Here is a 16,439-nt window from a genome sequence, read left to right as displayed (position 1 = left end):
GCTGCCCCCTCACAGGGAGTACGATTGCCCTATTATTCTCATCCCAGGCGCCAAGCTGCCTAAATCTCGTTTATACAATCTCTCCTGAAAGGGTCGCTATGCATGCTTATATCTCTGAGAGCCTGAGAAAGGGACACATACGACCCTGGAAGTCACCTGTTGCCGCTGGTTTTATCTTTGTTAAGAAAAAAGATGGTTCTTTAAGACCATGTCTGGATTTCAGGGAGCTGAACAGTATCACAATTCGTGACCCTTATCCGCTTCCTCTGATCCCGGATCTGTTTAACCAGATTGTTGGGGCTAAAGTTTTTTCCAAGTTGGATTTAAGAGGGGCATACAACCTGGTCAGGGTCAGAGAGGGAGACAAATGGAAGACGGCCTTCAATACCCCTGAGGGCCATTTTGAGAATTTGGTTATGCCTTTTGGTTTGATGAATGCTGAAGCCGTCTTTCAGCTTTTTGTGAACAGCATTTTTTATCATTTAATGGGGAAATTTGTACTAGTGTATTTAGATGACATTTTGATTTTTTTCTCCTGATTTCAAAACTCATAAGGACCACCTAAGTCAGGTCTTGCTCATCCTGCGGGAGAATAAATTTTATAACAAGACACGGAGGCTCATATTGCTTTAACCTTCTTTACTGAATCTACCATAGCAGCAAAGAAAAAAAGGTACAACAAGTGGAAACCATAGCAACAACTCCTCCTCTTATCCCAGTATATCAGTCCTTGTCTGCCTGGGATCCTCTTCTTTCTTTGCTGCTACCAGGCAGATAAGTACACTCCAGCTCTGTAGCTCTGCTCAGGGTCTGGTACATCTGTTTTTTTAGCTGGATTGAGTTAACCCTTCGGGGTTTAAGGGTGTTTTATTGTCATCCGTTTGCTGTCTCCTTATTGCGGTCTGTTAACCTATTGGTAGATTTGCCACATATGTATTTTTTCCCAACAGGTTATTTTCCCTTATTGACTCCCTAGGGTTATTTCTTGCCCCTTTGGGGGCCCTTGCGGCTCCACTGCTTTCCGGCGCGTACCACGCTCTTTATAGGTGCTTCGTTCCCCCCCGGGTTACCTCAGGTCGCGGCCGCCATTTCGCGCGCTCCCCAGCTTCTTCTTCTCCTTCCCCGCCCGAAGTCTCGCGATTCGAGATTTCGGGCGCCATTTTCCCTTTGCGCTCCGGCCGTAGTCTCAGGAGAACGGGCATTTGGTTATTCAGGCCTATTCTGGACACCGAGATCTCGCGAGACTTCGGTGTCCCTGTGTGTTTCCTCTTACTGCACGCACCGGACAGTACCGCTCGGCTTGTCGGACGTGTCCCGGTGTCTACCTGTACCCGTTGCGGTCCCTGGCGATTATCTGTGCCCTGTGCAGTTCTTGTGCCCATCAGTGACCTGTGAGTACTACCGTTTTTCCTGTTCGTTCCTCTACTTATTTTCTTGTATGGTGTTACATTACTGTCCCTTTCTTCTCTTCTAGTGCTTTCTGCTGCTTCCTGGCTGGGGTGACTAACTCCTGCCATTCGCTGCTACAATGTCAGTTCGGAAAAATTCTGTTGCTTCTGTGGCCCCTAATGACCCCCCCCTGCAGGACAGGTTTCCCCTACGCAGGATAGACGGTCCGAGGTGCTGCACCCGGATGCTCATGATTTGGCACTTCAACAGTCCATTTCTAATGCCATTATAGCTGCCATGGGTTCAATGTCCTCTGCATTAACCCAGACTATTTCTCAGGCCCTCATGGCTCGCCCTAGCACCGTTGCTCAGAGCGCGGTCCCGCCCCCAGGGCCATTACCTACTGCCTCCAGAACACTTCATATTGATGGGCCTTCCCCATCCCAGGATAATGCGCCTCGTTCGCGTAACAGAGCTTGCACCCGCCAGGCAGAAAAAACGCGGGCATAGAAGACTACCAGGTCTCTACCTGAGCCAGTGTCAGACTCTGATAGAGAGTCGGAGGAGGAGGCTCATGATAATGATGATGATTTAATTTATGATCTGGAGGATGATTTGGCGGATATCGCCGTGGACCCGGCACTTAATGTATGCCCGGAAACCCACTTTACAACATCAGGGGTCGTCAGAGGATCTTTTAAAGAATCCATCTGGAGAACCATTGTTTAACCCTGATGAGCTGCACCACCCCCGCTCTGCGGAATGGATGCCCGCCACACATGTGGCACAATACTTGGAAGCTCGCATACGCAATCCTCTTAGCAAGGAATCGCGTAATAAATTGCGGGCCGAATGCCCTCGTCCTTTGATACCACACAAAGTGTGTGAAACCCCCTCAGTGGATCCGAAAATGGTCCAATTCTTGGCGAAGACGGGTTTTAATCCCCGCAAAGGGCTGGACTCTGCTTTAAAAGCAGTCCAGGATAAGTTACTGGATATTACGGGTCCCTTAGCCAAAATTTTTGACATGGCTGAGTCCGCTAAGGCGGCTGGTAGCCAGGTGGACCCTGAAGAACTGAGAGGTTGGGCCCAAAGAGCCATTTGTGTGGCTGGTAATGTCAATGCCTCACTGGCCATTGAAAGGCGTAAGGCCATTTTGATGAAAATCGAGCCAAAGTTGTCCAATCTGGCTTTGACTGAAGCGGGCAAAGATGCCCAGGGTTTGCTCTTCGGCGACTCTTTTATTAAAGAGTTGGGAAAGTATGTAGGAGCATTTACGGCGCTTGATAAGGCCCAGACGTCAATGCGTCGAGTCTTCCAAGGGCGTTTTTCCAACAGGGCCGGCAGTTCTAGGGGCCAACTGTCCGGCCGTTCCAGTTTTCATGCCCGGGGTTCCGGCAGAGGCTCCTTCTACGTATCGAGCATCCCTCCAGGATCAGAGGACACCAGCCATCCTTTTTCCCATCGCGAGTCGCCTCTTTCCGGTCACGCGGTTTACAGAGGGAATCCGAACTCCCGGCGACCATTTGGTAAGTCCTATTCTTCGTCCTCTACCTTTTTTAGACCAATGTGTCAGAGGCAGACTCTGGTTCTTTTCCCATGTGTGGCCAGGCATAACCTCCGACCAATGGGTTCTGTCTACTGTACAAGGGGTTCACGATAGATCTGATTGCCGATCCGAGTTCCATCCCGGTTCCCCCTTCAATACACCTATCCAATTCGGCTCAGTCCCTCTTTCAGAGGAGCTGTCGGATTTACTACATGAAAGGCGCGATCGAGCGCGCACCAGTGAATCGATGGGGTGTGATCAGCAGTATTTTTCTGGTGCAAAAGAAAGGGGGCCAGATGCGCCCCGTGATAAATTTGAAAGCCTTAAACGCTTTCGTACAGTATCGGCATTTCAAGATGGAGGGCATCCATCTGTTGAGAGATCTGCTCCTTCCAGGCGATTGGATGGCCAAGATAGATCTCAAAGACGCATACCTGACAGTTCCGGTGTCTCCCTCTTCAAGAGACCTGCTTCGGTTCCTGTGGAACGGTCAGACTTGGCGTTTCACCTGCCTTCCGTTTGGCCTCTCCTCCGCCCCCTGGTCCTTTACCAAGATCATGCGCCCAGTGGTGGCATGGCTCCGCGGCAGAGGTGTCCGCCTAATCGTCTACCTGGACGATATCTTGATCATGGCCCAATCTCACTCTCTCCTGTTGAAGCATATTCACTTGACAGTGTCACTCCTTTCCAATTTGGGGTTCATCGTCAACCAGGAAAAGTCTTGTCTGACCCCTGCCAGGTCGATGGAATTCCAGGTGGATTCAGTAGAGTTATCCCTCAGTCTCCCTCTCTCCAAAATCAAGGCCATTCGCAAGGAGCTGCGACATGTCCTTCGACTGCCCCGGATGTCGTTGTGACACTTGGCGAGGGTAATCGGACTTCTGGCCGCCTCGATCCAAGCCATATTTCCGGCCCCCCTCCATTATCGGGCGTTGCAGCGCCTCAAAATCGCTCATCTGCGGACAGGGGCCTCTTACGCCGATTTTGTCAGGTTGGATGCGGAAACAAAAGACAAATTGAGGTGGTGGATCCACAACCTATCGGCCTGGAATGGCAGAGCTATTGTGGGTCCCCAACCGAATCTCATCATAGAATCCGATGCGAGCCTGCACGGGTGGGGAGCACATTGCAGTGGAGTTTCCACGGGCGGTCCATGGTCACGGGAAGAGTCTCGTCTTCACATCAACGCCCTAGAACTCCTTGCAGGGTCATTTGCCATTCGCAGTTTTGCCAATGGGGTTGTCAGTACGGCCATCAGACTCCGCATGAACAACATATCTGCGGTCAGGTATGTCAACTGCATGGGGGGAACGCGGTCAGTTGTTCTGACCCATTTGGCGAGGGACTTTTGGGAGTTCTGTCTCGACAGGAACATTTCCGTGGTCGCAGAATACCTTCCGGGCCTTCACAATATCCTAGCGGACTGGAGCTCACGCTACATCTCAGACTCCAGCGACTGGAGATTCGACGAGACGGTATTCTCTGCTATTTCTTCTCTTTGGGGTCCTTTTTCAGTCAACCTGTTCGCTTCCCGGTTGAATACCCAGCTGCCCAGGTTTTTCAGCTGGAGGCCGGATCCTTTGGCGGAAGCGGTAGACGCCCTGCTTCAACACTGGGGAGGCGCGCTGATGTATGCGTTTCCTCCCTTTGCGATCATCCCGAGGGTACTCCTTCAAGTCCGCCAGCAGTTGGCGAACCTGATTCTGATTGTGCCTTTTTGGAGAACTCAGTCCTGGTTCCCTCAAATCCTGGAACTTCTGGTGGATTTTCCGCTCCTTCTTCCCGATCAGTTGTCGCTGCTTCTAGGACCTGCAGGAGAATTTCATCCACTCCTGCAGAACGGATCGTTACGTCTCCTGGCCTGCAAGATCTCGGGAGTCCCGAAGGAGGCACTGGCCTTTCAGGAACAACTAGATTCCTATTGGACTGCGCTTGGGCACCCGGTACGAGGTGGGCTTATAGAGCCGCCTGGGGCTCTTGGTCTCGCTGGTGCATCGACCGGGCTTTGGAATCCCGTTGAGGCTCCTGTAAATTCCGTTTTAGCCTTTTTGACTTCACTATTTGAGGCAGGGAAAGGCCTTACCGTACCATCAATGTCTTTAGGTCAGCAATTTCCTCCAGACATAACGGTTTCGAGGGGCCGTCCGGCGGGACAACATCCCCTCGTCTGTCGCTTACTCAAAGGTTCACGCTTGGCCCGACCGCCTCGGCCATGGTTCTCGTCAAGCTGGGATGTTTCTGGTGTCCTAACCTTTTTGATCAACTGGCCCTCTAATGCTCAATTATCCTTACGTCAATTATCGGCCAAATTGGTCACTTTATTCTGTCTAATCTCTTGTAAAGGAGTGTCTGATGTGCGTGCTTTGGATTGGGACACTAGGTCCTTCACCTCGGAAGGGGTTCACTTTAATATTTCCCGACGCACTAAGACCAATATTCATTCGGTCTCTTACCCCCGTTTCCGGCATCACCACAACTTTGTCCTGTGGCTTGTTTGCGGGAATATGAAGATAGAACCCGCCCCTTGCGGTCGCCTTCTCTTCCTCACTATTTATTTCTTTTCGCAGTCCATATGCTCCGGTCACCAGCGTTACCTTATCTCGCTGGGTTAAGTGGATTCTCTCCCTTTCCGGGATTGATACGACTGTTTTCACGGCACACTCAGTTCGCAGTGCGGCGGCTACTTCAATGACTACATCAGGGGCACGCTTCGAAGATGTTATGAGATTGGCGGATTGGTCCAGGACTTCCACCTTCCGCGAGTTTTACTTTAGACCGGCAACACACGCTTTTGATACTTTAGTGGCTCAGCTTTAAACAAGCAATATGAGCCTCCGTGTCTTGTTATAAAATTGCAGGATTTTACTAAATTATGATGTAAAGTCATGATTTTATTAAAGACACGGAGGCGAGTATTGCCCTCCCTGGACCCACCCTTGTTAGGGCCTGGGTGAGTATGTTATGTCTGTTACTCTATGACTACGATATTGAGATTAGTAGTATCCTCTACATGTAGATCCTGCGTTTTCTAATGCACTGGATTATGGTCATGGAATGTTTCTTTTATCCTTTTTTCTCAGGTTGAGAGACTAACGGCTTCAAGCACTTGAGTTACACAGTTCTAGATCGGTCGGATGTCCGGATGTTGCGGTCCAAGCCGGCAGGTTTCAAGAGGTTCTTTCGTTGCCCTGTTGTTTCAGAGTCAGTCGTTCCGGTTTTGATATGCGCTGGTGGAGGCGCAAAGAAAGAGGAGGATCCCAGGCAGACAAGGACTGATATACTGGGATAAGGGGAGGAGTTGTTGCTATGGTTTCCACTTGTTGTACCTTTTTTTCTTTGCTATGGTAGATTCAGTAAAGAAGGTTAAAGCAATACTCGCCTCCGTGTCTTTAATAAAATCATGACTTTACGTCATAATTTAGTAAAATCCTGCAATTGTACGCTAAACTGGAAAAATGTGTGTTTGCGGTTCCAGAAATTAAATTTCTGGGGTTTCTCCTCTCCGCTTCTGGTTTTCGCATGGACCCCGAGAAGGTCCGCGCTGTGCTTGAGTGGGAGCTTCCTGAGAATCAGAAGGCGCTGATGCGTTTTTTGGGTTTTGCCAATTATTACAGGAAGATTATTTTGAATTATTCCTCTGTTGTTAAACGACTCACTGATATGACTAGAAAGGGGGTAGATTTTTCCTCCTGGTCGGTAGAGGCACATAAGGCCTTTTCTAGTATCAAGGAGAGTTTTGCTTCCGCTCCCATCTTGGTACAACCTGATATCTCTCTGCCTTTCATAGTTGAGGTGGACGCTTCTGTGGTGGGTGTGGGTGCTGTCTTGTCTCAGGGTCCCTCTCCTGCCAAATGGCGACCGTGTGCCTTTTTCTCGAAGAAACTCTCCTCCGCAGAGAGAAATTACGATGTGGGAGATAGGGAGTTGTTGGCCATCAAGTTAGCTTTTGAGGAATGGCGCCATTGGCTAGAGGGAGTCAGACACCCTATTGCCGTGTTTACCGACCATAAGAATCTGGCCTACTTGGAGTCAGCCAAGCGTCTGAACCCGAGACAGGCCAGATGGTATTTGTTCTTTTCAAGCTTTAATTTTGTTGTCACGTTCCGCCCTGGGGTTAAGAATGTGAAGGCGGATGCCCTGTCACGTTGTTTTCCGGGAGGGGGGAACTTTGAAGACCCGGGTCCCATTTTGGCTGAAGGGGTGGTTGTGTCTGCTCTTTATCCTGAATTGGAGGCAGCGGTTCAGGCAGCCCAGGCAGAGGCTCCTGATCTTTGTCCTGAGAGGTTGTTTGTGCCTCTCACTTTACGACACAAGGTTTTTAAGGAGCACCACAATACTGTCCTTGCTGGGCACCCGGGGGTAGAGCCACAGTGGATCTCATTGCTCGGAGATTCTGGTGGCCGGCTCTTCGTAAGTCGGTTGAGGGTTTTGTGGCAGCCTGCGAGACCTGCGCTCGTGCCAAAGTCCCTCATTCACGGCCATCAGGTCCTCTCCTTCCCTTACCCATTCCTTCCCGTCCTTGGACACATCTGTCCATGGATTTCATTAAAGACCTGCCTCGTTCCTCGGGAAAGACTGTGATTCTGGTGGTGGTGGACCGTTTATGAAAAATGGCGCATTTTGTTCCTTTTCCTGGTTTGCCCAATGCTAAAACGCTGGCGCAGGCATTTATTGATCACATTGTCAAACTGTATGGTATCCCTTCAGACATAGTCTCTGATAGGGGCACACAGTTTGTTTCCAGATTCTGGAAGGCCTTCTGTTCTCGCTTGGGGGTTCGGTTGTCATTCTCTTCTGCTTTCCACCCACAGTCGAATGGCCAGACAGAGCGCGTCAATCAGAATCTGGAGACATATCTGCGTTGTTTTGTGGCGGAGAATTAGGAGGATTGGTGTTCTTTTCTCTCCCTTGCTGAGTTTGCTTTAAATAACCGTCATCAGGAGTCCTCTGATAGGTCACCATTTTTTGGTGCATATGGGTTTCATCCACAGTTTGGGACATTCTCTGGAGAGGGGGCTTCTGGTTTACCTGATGAGGAGAGATTCTCCTCGTCTTTGTCATCTATTTGGCAAAAGATTCAGGATAATCTAAAGAGCATGAGTGAAAGATATAAGCGTGTGGCGGATAAGAGACATGTGCCTGGTCCGGACCTGAATGTTGGTGATCTGGTATGGTTGTCTACTAAGAATATTAAATTGAAGGTTCCCTCCTGGAAGTTGGGTCCTAAGTTTATTGGGCCTTACAAAATCTTGTCCGTCATCAATCCCGTTGCCTACCGTCTTGATCTTCCTCAGACTTGGAAGATCCATAATGTTTTTCACAAGTCCCTATTAAAACCTTATGTTCCAACCCACTGTACCATCGCTCTTTGCCTCCTCCTCCGATTGTGGTTGATGGTAATCTTGAATTTCAGGTCTCTAGGATTGTGGATTCTCGTCTTGTCCGCGGTTCTCTCCAGTACCTTGTTCATTGGGAGGGTTATGGTCCTGAGGAGAGGATGTGGGTCCCAGTGACGGACATTAAGGCCTCTCGTCTCATCAGGGCTTTCCATAGGTCCCATCCTGAGAAGGTGGGCTCTGAGTGTCCGGAGTCCACTCGTAGAGGGAGGGGTACTGTCACAACCAGACAGCTGAGAAGCTCTGACAGAAGCCTTTCAGAACCTCCTCCTTGAGTTTTCTTTGTTGTGGTGTTCAGTTCCTCATCTCGTTAGCCTCTCTCAGCTGTCATGTAGTTGGACTGATTACATCCCTTTAAATTCCTCCCCATAATGCATTACTGGGCGGCTTATACAACTTCCTGGAGTGTGTGTGCATGCTGATCCTTTTTCCCAGTCTGCTACAAAGTTAAGTGCTGTACATTTATTTGTTATTTTCTGTTTGCTGGATCCCGGGTGACCCTGACTCCCTCCGTGTCTGGTGTAGGGAGCCGGTGGTCGTGTCACCTCACTATTGTAGGGTGTTCAGGTGTTATATAGTCGAGGTACGTGGATATGCAATCATCCACCTTTGGGATTTTTGCATAGGCTGAGCAGCAAGGGAAAGTGCCAGGTCTTATGCAGGGGTCTCCCTTTTGTTCCTTAGCTTTGGATCCAGTGAGTTATATATTCATGTTGCATTGTCTTGTTTCCTGTACACCTTCCGTGACAGGAGCCTGATATTGAAGAACCTACCCTCAAGGATGTGCTGAAAGCCATCACTCAGTGTGGGAAATCACTAACGGCCCTGAGAATGCAGGTGGGCTCCATAAAGGAAGATGTGTCCATAGTGCGCCATGATTTAAAACGCCTGGCAGACCGCACAACTGCCCTGGAGGGGCGGATGGGGGAAATAGAAGATGTTGTACCCTCCCTCAAAAGAGCTTCTGCTGACCATACTCAAAAAATAGCTCTTCTAATGGCCAAACAGGACGACCTAGAGAATCGGTCACGGAGAAATAACGTGCGCATAGTGGGGGTACCGGAGAAGGTTGAGGGCTCTAACCCGTCAGATTATTTTGAAACATGGGCGAGAGAAACCTTTGGAAGAGAGACTCTGACACCTCTTTTCGCTGTGGAAAGGGCCCACAGGGTTCCTACCAGACCGTGCCCCACCAAGACCGGTCCTTATGAAAATCCTGCACTATAAGGATAGAGACATTCTCCTGCGTAAGGCCCGTGAACAACGGTGGTCAGAGGGTGTCGCTGTTTCCAGACTACTCTATGGAGGTCCAGAAGCGGAGGTTGCGGTTCATAGATATAAAGAGGCGGCTGCGCAGCCTGAACGTCCCCTACTCCATGCTGTTTCCAGCGCGGCTGCGGATAGTTGCTCTGGGCAGAACCAACTTCTTTGAAGACCCTAAAGAGGCCCTCCGATGGGTAGACAGCCACGAAAACCGTTTGAGAAATGCTGACCCACAGGCGGATGACGGCTGAAGGACGGTTGCAGTAGTTCGGTTTGCATGACTAAATATATGCGTATGCGTGATTCTGTGTCTCTGTGATTAGACAGTCATGTGCGTAGGGATAGGGGTTGAGTTATCTACAGTTTATTGTTTCAATATGCCTCATACTGATGGAAAATGTGTACTTTATCTCCTTAGCGGGTTCATGTGATAATAGATGGATTATCGAAGAGAGGGTGCGGGGGGCGGGAATGCTAGTGTAGTGTGAATTCTGAGGAGCATCGTATAGCTTTGATATTTAGAGTTCATCACGTCTTCCCACTAAAAGTCTAGTACGCAATGAGGAGTTAGTGGTTCTGACACGGTTACGTTTCTTTAAACCTGCAGTCCCTCTGGGAGCAAGAGCAGGGCCCTGTCAGACACACCGACGCCGAGGCTTAGACTGCTTCAAAATAGGAGTGACTGGGATTGTTCCTTTCTCTCCTGTCTCGTTTTTTGTTGTTTGTTTTGTCTGTCTGTGTTCTTATGTTTGGGGTGTGGGCTAAGTTAGAAACCAGGATGTGCAGGAATAGACTATTATACACAGCGGGGCTGCAGCATATGCATGTTGCCGGGGTAGGTCAGCATGGGATCCAATTCACCTGTAGAGAAATGTTTTGTACCAATGGCTAGTAAGGTCACCTTCTTCAGCTGGAACGTTAGGGGAATTAAGGAAGCAAACAAAAGACGGGCAGTGTTGGATGGTGTGGGGAAGTATCAGCCCTTGATCTGCTGTCTCCAAGAGACCCACTTATTGCCAGACCAAACTGGCATTCTTACACCGAGATGGGCTGGTCACTGCTTCCATGCCACCTATTCTGCTTACGCACGAGGGGTGAGCATCTTGATACACAGGTCTATTGCATTCACCTGTTTCTCCCAGAAAATTGACAGAGAGGGCAGGTATGTGTATTTGCATGGCTCCCTATACTCAGTTGAATGTGTAATTATTGGTGTTTGTATCCCTCCACCATATTCCCCACAGGTGATGAAACAGTTAATTGCTCTGATAGCAGAAAGACCTAATGTACCTACATTAATGATGGGAGATTTTAACAACGTACCTAACTTATCAATGGATAAATTCTGGGCTTCCCCACAGGTTGTCAGCAGCGATCTCACTCCCTTTGGCCGATTACTACAGGAAGCAGCCATTCTGGATTTCTGGAGGTTGAGGTACCCTGACATTAGGCGGTTCTCCTGTCGCTCCAGCACATTTGGTTCCTTGTCCAGAATTGATTTCATTCTGGGCAATGAAGAAATGAGCTATTTGCTGCATGACATTAGATACTTACCGAGACAAATTTCTGATCATTCACCGATTATGGCGACTCAATGGAAGTTCAACCCCTTCTGGCTGAATATCCTCACTGATCTGTCAGATGTAAAGGACGATCTAACTGAGTTTTTTGAACGAAATCTTCCCTCTGCCAGTAAGATAGTAGTGTGGGATACGATGAAGGCCTATCTGCGAGGGATACTGGCTGCTAAAATTAGTGGGCGGAAAAAAGAGAACAATGCTCTAACCAAACAGTTACCCTAAGTTCACACTTGAGCGTTTTACAGCGCGTTCCTACGCGCTGTAAAACGCGCAACACATGAAAACCAATGCTTCCCTATGGGGCTGGTTCACATTTTCGCGTTTTACAGCGCGTTTGAACGCGCTGTAAAACGCCCGACGCTCAAACAAGTACAGGAGCTTTTTTTGGCGCGTTTGACGCGCGTTTGGGCCATAGACTCTTTGGACAACACTGCTGTCAATCACCCAAACGCACGGCAAACGCGCGTTTACTATTACAAAAAACGCGCATAAAAACGCGTGTTTGTGAAATGCTTAGGTGTGAAACCAGGGTTACTCCTAGCGGTGGAAACAGCTGAGAATAATTATATAGAGGACCGTAGACCAGAGCTTGAAACTCAGTGGAAAGAGGCGCAGCAGCAGTTAGATGAACGCCTGCTCCGGAATGCCCGTAATAGGCGTTTTTTCTTGAAACAAACGTATTATGAAGAGGAAGAGAAGGCTGGCAGATTATTAGCTCTGATCACTAGGGCTCAACAGAAGTCTAACTACGTGGCGGCGCTGCGCGACACGGACGGTACGGTGGTTACCACAGAAAAAACATCCCAGGTATTGTTAGGGTTCTATAAGAACCTATACTCTTCTAAAACTGTGGCTACGGAGACCGACATTCGAAATTTCCTTCATCCCTTACGATTACCCACTTTAGATCAGGACCAAAGGACGGTCCTAGATAGCCCCTTCACTTTGAGAGAATTAGAAGTGGCGCTGGGAGATATGGCTAACAATAAAGCTCCAGGGAGTGATGGCCTACCTGCAGGGCCGGATTAAGAGCATCATGGGCCTGGTGCTGAGGATTTTGCTGGGCCTTTTTATGGAACTGCACTCAGTGTCTTAATTACATATATATTTTATCGATACCATGAAAGTATTTTGTTCCTGCAACTACCCCTTCATTTGGTGTCTATCTTAGCAACATGGAGGGGGACCACGGGAGGGGGACCACGGGAGGGGGACCCTGAGGGTGGGGGCACCCTCAGGGCACTATAGTGTCAGGAAAACCGCTTTGTTTTCCTGACACTATAGTGATCATTTAACATGAAGATTACTGTTTTCTAGCTGCTGTGGACTGTGGACAACAGCAGCTAGAAACAGTAATTTTCATAGAGCTGTGTTCTGATTTATGGACACAGCACTCAGCATGCTTAGACAGTCATATAGAAGGCTGAGAGCTGTGTCTAAATACATAACACATTAAAGGGATTCTGTCACCATTAAAAATATGCTGATGTTCAGGGCGTCTTCACGATTCCTAATGTGGGCTTATAAATGTCATCTGTGGGCTTATTTAGCTAAAAAACAGCTTTTACTAACCTGTCAGTCAAACAAATAAGGTGCCCAAGGGGATGTTAATGGATGCAAGGTGCCGTCTGCACCCGCCGCCGTTCGTGCCCAGCGCCGCCTTTCCAGACTTCTGCGCCGCCTCCTAATCCTCTGTGCCGCCTCTTGCCCTCCCTCTCTCCCCCCTCGATCTCGCGCATACAGGGGTTGAGCGAAGTGCCGGCGCATAAGCACTTCACTGTAAGAAGCCAAATGGAGAAGTCCGCACGGCGCATCAGGCAGAGCCCTGTGCGCAAAATCTTACAGCAGAAGGAGGGGGGAGGGAGGGAGGGCGACAGGCGGCACAGAGGATTAGGAGGCGGCGCAGAAGTCCGGAAAGGCGGCGCTGGGCACGAACGGCGGCGGGTGCAGACGGCACCTTGCATCCATTAACATCCCCTTGGGCACCTTATTTGTTTGACTGACAGGTTAGTAAAAGCTGTTTTTTTAGCTAAATAAGCCCACAGATGACATTTATAAGCCCACATTAGGAATCGTGAAGACGCCCTGAACATCAGCATAATTTTAGCTGAGGGGTGAAAGCTGGTGACAGAATCCCTTTAAAGAAATTACTGTTTCTAGCTGCTGTGGACTAGCAGCTAGAAACAGTAATTTCTTTATGTGTTATGTTATTTAGACTGAGCTCTCAGCATGCTTAGCCAGTCACTAATTTTCATAGTGCTGCTATGATTTATGGACACAGCTCTCAGCATGCTTAGCCAGCCTTCTATCTGGCTGTGCTTCTTGAGAGTCACAGTCCACAGGCTCAGAAACAGCCTTGTGGACTGTGACTCTCAAGATGCAAAGCCAGATAGAAGGCTGGCTAAGCATGCTGAGAGCTGTGTCCATAAATCATAACAGCACTATGATTGCCCTCCCTTCCAACTAGATGAGTTTGTCTGATACCTGCAGCCTCCAGAAGCTCCTGCTGCTGCCTGTCTCCGTGTGGCCGAGCGCTGTGGGCCATCACCGTCCGTGTGCTGGCCTGGTCGAAACTGCTGTGGTGCAGGAGGGATAACCGCGGGCACACTCAGTTCATATCTGGCGGGCCGGCATTACAGGAACCGCACCAGCTGCTCTGACCTCCTGCCGCCGGATATCCTGTGACGTATATCCGGCGGCAGGACGTCAGAGCAGCTGGTGCTGTTCCTGTAATGCCGCGGCCCGCCGGATATGAACTCAGTGCGCCCGCGGTTATCCCTCCTGCACGCTGCGCTGTGTACAAACTAACAGAGGACCTTTAGCGTCGGCCGCTCCCGACGGCCTTTTGGCTGGCGGATGGGCCTATTTTATGATAGGGGCCTGGAGCTGCAGCTCCATCAGCCCCTACGTTAATCCGGCCCTGCCTACCTGCTGAGATTTATAAACAATTCGCCCCAATTTTACTGCCCCAGCTATTGGAAGTACTTAATGAGGCCCAACTAACAGGTAGTTTGCCTAATACAATGAACGAGGCGATTATAGTGGTTATACCTAAGCCAGGTAAAGATCCGGTGGAGGCAGAGTCATATAGGCCAATTTCATTGTTGCAGGCGGATATTAAGTTGCTGGCCAAAATATTGGCTAACCGTCTTAACTCGGTTATTGCCACACTCATAAACAAGGACCAGGCAGGTTTTATGCCAAACATGCCTTGAATGCGGCGGTCGCGTCTCTTGACGCGGCCAAAGCATTCGACAGCATGGAATGGCAGTACTTGTTCCTGGTACTGGAAAAGATGGGGGTGGGACCAGTATTTATTGACTGGATCAAAAAGAATACTGGTGAATGGATGCCTGTCTGACCCGTTCAATTTGAAGAGGGGTACCCGGCAGGGGTGTCCGTTGTCACCGCTATTGTTTGCGATGGCAATCGAGCCTCTGGCGGAGGCTTTACGTGTATCAACGGAGGTCAAAGGAATTGCATATGGGTCGGCAACTGAAAAAGTAGCATCATATGCGGATGATTTGCTCATGTTTTTAGATTATTGGGAAATGTCCCTACCGGCTGCTATGGAAATTATTGACGGATTTGGACACATATCAGGCCTAAGAATTAATTGGTCAAAGTCGGTCCTAATGCTGCTTATTGATAGTATGGCGGTAGATCCTATGTCGGCAGGTGGGCTCCAGGTAGTGTCGGGTTTCAGGTATTTGGAGATTCAGATATCCAGGAATAACAGGGATTTTATAGATCTGAATGAAATGCCGTTATTGGATAAGTTCAGGAAGAAAGTACAGGCATGGTCGAAATTGCCTCTATCTATGGTTGGCAGAACAAACTTGCTTAAAATGATTCTTATGCCCCAGCTCCTTTATGTGCTGCACAACGCTCCCATGTGGATTCCGTTGGGTATGTTCTATACTATCAATGCAATCTTTAGAGACTTAGGCTAGGTCTACACAACGACATTTGTCGCGCGACATTTTGTTGCACCAATGTCGCGCGACAATTTTTATAATGGCAGTCTATGGTGTCGCACTGCAACATGCGACATGCTGCGACTGCGACGCGACAGTCGCAGAAAATCCATTCAAGAGTTCTATGATATCCGTTTGTGATAGCGGAATCCATCATGGGATTCTTAGATAACCTGAACCTTGTACGCCAAAGTTGAAAACACAAGTTCGCTCATCCCTAGTTATAGGCGTCCGCACAGTAGCCCTTCTGTTTGGAGATTAGCCTGGAATTGTGGACAGAGCCACAGGCACGTGCTGTAGTGATCCTTTCTTGGCTGAGCTTTGTAGTTCCATGGGCACAAGTGCTGTTTGTTGCTGTAGATCGAGCTGAGATATATACGCCTGGTGTGCTGAGCTCTGTAGTTCCACAGACTACTAAGGCTACTTTCACACTTGCGTTTTGGCTTTCCGTTTCTGAGATCCGTTCAGGGCTCTCACAAGCGGTCCAAAACGGATCAGTTTTGCCCTAATGCTTTCTGAATGGAAAAGAGATCCGCTCAGAATGCGTCAGTTTGGTTCTGATCAGTCTCTATTCCGCTCTGGAGGCGGACACTAAAACGTTGCTTGCAGCGTTTTGCTGTCCGCTTGATGAAACTGAGCCAAACGGATCCGTCCTGGCACACAATGTAAGTCAATGGAGACGGATCCGCTTTCTCTGACACAATAGAAAACGGATCTGCCAAAAACGCGAGGGTTAAAGTAGCCTAACGCTGTATCTTCCCAGGAGTTCCGTTTTCCGCCAGCGGTCAGGTGGTCAGCAGGGCTGTGCCGTAAATAATAGCAAAAATAAAAAAGATGGAGATGGGAATAAATGCCACATATTGGACGTGCTGTTTCCATCTTTGTTATTTTTGCTTTGTGGAGTATTCTATTGTTTTATGAGGAAACCTACCACTTCTCCAAGAGACGTGCACCCGTCGCCCATATTCTAGGCGTGCTGTTCATCTGGCTTTATTTCAACTCCGTAAATAATAGCAATAGGATATTCATCCAAAGGAAAGTCAGCGTCCTGCTTCTGATAAATAGCAGTCAGTCTCTTGCCTGGTATGTCTGTATTTGGGCTAATATAATCATATACATTGGTATATAAATAAAGGTACTAGGTTAGCAACAATAAACAATAATAAAAATTGTAAAAAAAATAAAAAATGATACTAAAGATAGGAGATAGTTCACTCCAACATTTCATGCGATGAAACCACGATCCATGAGAAGCCAAAATACCCTCTGTTCTCTGTTGTCAGTG

The 16,439-nt window shown here is 48.8% G+C and overlaps 1 protein-coding gene across 1 annotated transcript in view; it reads left to right on the top strand.

Annotated features, from left to right (window-relative positions):
* The window catches only part of LOC122927070 (protein-arginine deiminase type-1-like), a 57,151-nt gene that overhangs the window by 21,256 nt on the left and 19,456 nt on the right, over positions 1-16,439 (top strand). The window lies entirely within an intron of this gene.

Source organism: Bufo gargarizans, chromosome 2, assembly GCF_014858855.1.
Source record: "Bufo gargarizans isolate SCDJY-AF-19 chromosome 2, ASM1485885v1, whole genome shotgun sequence".
NCBI classification, from domain to species: domain Eukaryota; kingdom Metazoa; phylum Chordata; class Amphibia; order Anura; family Bufonidae; genus Bufo; species Bufo gargarizans.
Note: the sequence above shows the minus strand (reverse complement) of the source record. Positions and strands in the feature narration are given on the sequence as shown.